This window comes from Penaeus chinensis, chromosome 18 (genome assembly GCF_019202785.1).
Source record: "Penaeus chinensis breed Huanghai No. 1 chromosome 18, ASM1920278v2, whole genome shotgun sequence".
Lineage (NCBI taxonomy): Eukaryota > Metazoa > Arthropoda > Malacostraca > Decapoda > Penaeidae > Penaeus > Penaeus chinensis.
The window spans coordinates 33,228,578-33,233,577 of record NC_061836.1 but is presented as its reverse complement, the minus strand read 5'-3'; the positions used below and the strand labels follow the sequence as shown (position 1 = coordinate 33,233,577).

Sequence of the window (5,000 nt, the reverse complement as noted above, 5' to 3'; positions counted from 1 at the left end):
GACGATGATGATGACGATGATGACGATGATAATGATGACGATGATGACGACGATGATGACGATGATGATGTCAATGATGATGACGACGACGATGATGATGATGACGATGATGATGACGACGACGACGATGCTGATGCTGATGATGACGATGATGATGATGATGATGACGATGATGATGGCGACGACGACGATGATGATGATGAATACGACGACGACGACGACGATGATGATGAGGAGGAGAAAGAGGAGGAGGAGGAGGAAGGGAAGGGGGAGGGAGAGGGAAAAGGAAAATGAAGAGAAGAAGAATGAAAAGGAGGGGGAAGAGTAGGAGGAGGAGGAGGAAGAAGAATAAAATAAGATAACGCGAAGGCTGGGATGGGAAAGGAGGAGGAATAGGAAAAAAAGTCAAGTCGAAAAGAGGAGCAGAGAAGAAAGAGAAGCAAGAGGAGTGTGAGAAATGAAGATTATATAAAGAGAAGGCGACGAAGGAGGACGAGGAGGAGGAAGAGAAGAAAATGAAACAGAGAAGACGGAGGAGGAAGAGAAAGAAGAGGAAAAGAAAGAGGAGAAGGAGGATATAAGAGCGAAGACGTTGAACAAACAAGGAAGAGAGAGATGAAAGAACCAGGAAGAGGAGGGAGAGGAGGGAGAGTAGATAGGAAGCTAGGAGGAAAAGAAAAAGGAAGAGGAAAAGGAAGTAGGAAAAGGAAGAGGAAAAGGAGGAGGTGCTCCATCGCCATAAAGGAAGAAAGAAAAAAGGAAGCACATGAAAAGAGACAATACAGCGTGTGTGTGTGTGTGTGTGCGTGTGTGCGTGATTCCATTCAGTGCCTTGACCGAGTATGTAAATGAAGGATGTTCGCGCGTGAATGAAAGCATCACGCTCATTGTAAGACGAGGCTTTTGTTTTGGGAGAGGACAGTGCTCTCGTTTACGTCCCGGATGATTCACGGAGAGTCATGAAACATGGGGATTAATCCTGAGACTTTTAAAGCTGCATTTTCGATTGACACAACACGAGCACTGGTTTTAAAGCACTGGGATTCTGAGGGAGAAGGGATTGCTACTTTCAATTCAGAGCCGTGAGTCATCGGTGTCCTTTTTTGATATTTAGATATCGAGAAGGGGGGGGGGGGGGGAGTGACGTCAGACGTGACGCAGTGAGGGAATATGTCAGTGAAAGATTTCCTTTTCATTTGCATAAAGTGAGCTTGATTGGATTTTTTTTTATACCAATATTTCATTTTCTGAAGCAGGATTCGCGGGTGGTATAATCTCTCTCTCTCTCTCTCTCTTTCTCTCTCTCTCTCTTTCTCTCTCTCTCTCTCTCTCTTCTTTTTCCTCGTCACATTTTATCTATCTATCTGTCTATCCATCTATCAATATCTATTAGTCAATCTACCTACCTATCCATCTATTTATCTATCTATTCATCCATTTGTCTATCCATCCATCCATCTATCTACCCTCTCCTTCTCTCCCTCGCCTACTCTTCCTCTCCTTCTCCCCCTCTCCTACTCTTCCTCTCCTTCTCTCCCTCTCTTTCTCTCCCTTGCCTACTCTCCCTCTCCTTCTCTCCCTCTCCTTCTCTCCCTCTCCTTCTCTCCCTCTCCTCTCCCTCTCCTTCTCCTTCTCTCCCTCTCCTTCTTTCCCTCTCCTACTCTCCCTCTCCTTCTTTCCCTCTCCTACTCTCCCTCTCCTTCTTTCCCTCTCCTACTCTCCCTCTCCTTCTCTCCCTCTCCTACTCTCCCTCTCCTTCTTTCCCTCTCTTTCTCTCCCTCTCCCTCTCTCCATCTTTTACTCTCCCTCTCCTTCTCTCCCTCTCCTTCTCTCCCTCTCCTCTCCCTCTCCTTCTCCTTCTCTCCCTCTCCTTCTTTCCCTCTCCTACTCTCCCTCTCCTTCTTTCCCTCTCCTACTCTCCCTCTCCTTCTCTCCCTCTCCTACTCTCCCTCTCCTTCTTTCCCTCTCTTTCTCTCCCTCTCCCTCTCTCCATCTTTTACTCTCCCTCTCCTTCTCTCCCTCTCCTTCTCTCCCTCTCCTTCTTTCCCTCTCCTTCTCTCCCTCTCCTTCTCTCCCTCTCCATCTCTCCCTCTCCTTCTCTCCCTCTCCTTCTCCCAAATAATTTCCGTGATATTTCCAGCATCACCATTCTTCCTTCTACCAAGATAACATTTTTTTTTTTTTTCATCTTTTTTTTTTCATCTTTTTTTTTTTTTTAGACTGGAATTAAAAAATCTGCTCGCTGCGCCCGATCTCTAAGCTCCTCCAAGCTAATGGAATTGGAAACTCCTCTCAGATATCAATTCCGACTTAATATTTTTCAATCGTGGATAAAAAAGCGAAAAAAAAAAGAAAAAAATTGTCGAGCATTCGTTATTATTTACGAATGAGTGTATTGGACAACCGTTCAAGTAGCCGTTTTATTTCTTTTTAATTTTCGTTCGTTTCAAAAGATATTGAAGGAGAATGAATTTAATTGCTCGAACTTTCTGGAGGATGAGAGATTTTTCGAAGTTTGGGATTACTGACTTAAAGCTGTTTTTAAGAAGTAGATTTTCGTTTTTTTTCGTGTCATTCATAATTCGGATACCTCTCCCTTTCGCTTACTTATTATCATAATTGTTTTTATTCCTTATTCAGCTATTTATTTACCTTAGATGATAATGCAACTAACCAGGAAACGAAATTTTCTGAAACGTAATCAAAACACAAAGAATCAGGATTTCACCAAGACTTCCTATCCACAGATACAAAAAAAAAAAAAAAACTTTCTTGAAAAAAAGCTTCAATATTTAAGAAGAAAAAAAAGAAGCGGTTATTCATGTCGATGGGCAATTATTCTTTCTTTTTGATGTATTGATATTAGATGGAGGGACGCCCCCCCCCACCCTACCCCCTCCCTATCACCCCTAGCGACTTTGATGTTTTCGAGTTCTATAAGCAACATGTTTCATCAAAGTCTTTCTTCCTTTCGCTTTTTATTTTTCCTTTCGTCATTTTTTGTTTAAATATTTAAGAGGGAGGGGGATACAGGATATATTCTTTTGTCTTTTGAGGGGTGTCTTAATCATTCCCTTTATGGCCGATTTCCTCTTGATCTGTAATGAACGTAAGTTTTTTTTTTTCTATGTTCCGGTCTCTTTTATTTTCCTCCTTTTTTTAAACATTTATGAAGGAGGGGGATACAGGATATACATAAATATTTTTTTTGGGCGGGGGGACTTAATTATTCCATATAAAGCCAGTTTCCTCTTGAATTCTTTTTATAAACGTAACTTTCTCCGCACGGCGTAAGTTGGGGCTGGAGGTCAGGGAAGGGGAAGAAAATATTAGTAAATTAGTGGTTAAAGAAAGGGGAAAATGGAAAAAATTATCGTAAGACAGCATCGCAAATGAGATAAACAGAATAAAAACGAGGGAGTGGAAAGGACAGACGGGAGGGAGGGGAAAGGAGGGGAGGAGAAAGGGGGGGAGGGGAAGGAGGGAGGGGGGAAAGAGGGAGAGGGGAGAAAAAGGGCAAATGGGGGAGGAGAAAAGATGAAGAGGAAGGGAAAGGGAATAGGAAGGGAGAGGAACGAGAGTGAGAGAGAGGTGATAAGGAAAGGCGTGAGAAGGGAGAGAAGGGAGGAAGAGTGGAAGAGGGAGAGAGGGAGGGAGACTAGGAGGAAAAGGAAGTGTAAAGGGACGGGAAAAAAGAAGAGAGGGAGAAGAGGGGAAGGGGAAAGGAAAGCAAGAGGAGGAGATGAAAGGAAGACGCTGAAGGAAGAGGAGATGGCGAGGGGAGAGGAGGGAATGAGAGGAGAAGAGGAGGAAAGAGAGGGAAATGAGAGGAAAGGAGAAGGAAGAGGGAGAGAGGGAAGGAAAGGGAAGAGAGAGGAGAGGGAGAGACAGGAAGGGGAGGGGAGACAAAGAGGATAACGGGGCGAAGGAAGAGATGAGGAAAAGGAGGAAAGAAAATAGAGGGCGAAAAGGGCGAAAGGAAAGGGAAAATAGCAAAGACGGGAGAATGAACAGAAGGAGAGGGAGGAGTGAGTGAGTGCGCCTGCATTACGAGCGAGGCAAAAAGGCCACACTCTGACTCTTCAAAAGGAAAGCTTTATTAATTAATGTAAACATGCAGATCCGCCGACGTGGAAAAAGAGTATAAGTTTTCCTCTTTTCTCTTTAATGCTTCCTTTTATCATCAACTTTGTTCACGTTTCATCATATCCAGTTATTTCAGTTACAGCAGTTTGTAAGTAATAACATCTATACAAATATTTTTGATTTCCTTCTCATCATCTTGATCACTGAAAAGAAGGAATGTATTGTAGAAGTAAGTAACGTTTATCCCGATGTTCTTTTGAATATTTTCTTTATTTTTATTTATTTATTTTCATTTTTACAAAGAGAATATAAAACACCATAGAGGCCTGTGTGTGTTTGCATAGGCTTAATTCTGCAAGGAATTGTGAAACGTTAATATAATTGGGTACCATTTGTATTTTTGAAAGTCCATGGTAGTCTCTAGTAAAGTAAACTGTAGCAATGCCTTTGTCTCCAGAAATCAGTCAGTCCGTTTCGCTCTATTTTGGGCTCAGAATGGCGTGCCCGAGACAAGGAGAGATATCAGCACCGCTTTCGAGTGCTGACACTAATGACCCATCAACATCTTTTGTTTATAGAGCTGCTTTAATAAAATAAGAATTGCCGACAAGAATTGATTGGGTGCATCATCATACATCACGCCGGGAATGCAGCCATGTTTGTGTTAGTTAAATGAGCGTATTTTGTCATGCTGTCAACCTGTGCTTGTTTCTCACTCGCAAAGGAAGAGTTATTACTCGTGCTCTAATTATCATCTTCTAATTTCCATATTGCAAAAGTTGCATTTTAATCATTTGCCCTAACAAGGTAATAGTAGCATGTTGCGTGGATATTGATTCGTCTTACATTACTCTTAATAATGTAATCTGATTAAAGTCTGTTGCATTTACCGAGAAGCTGATTCGTGAACAGGA

General features: G+C 42.4%; 1 protein-coding gene across 1 annotated transcript in view; it reads left to right on the top strand.

Moving 5' to 3' along the window:
* The window catches only part of LOC125034672 (inactive tyrosine-protein kinase 7-like), a 23,600-nt gene that overhangs the window by 16,098 nt on the left and 2,502 nt on the right, over positions 1-5,000 (top strand). The window lies entirely within an intron of this gene.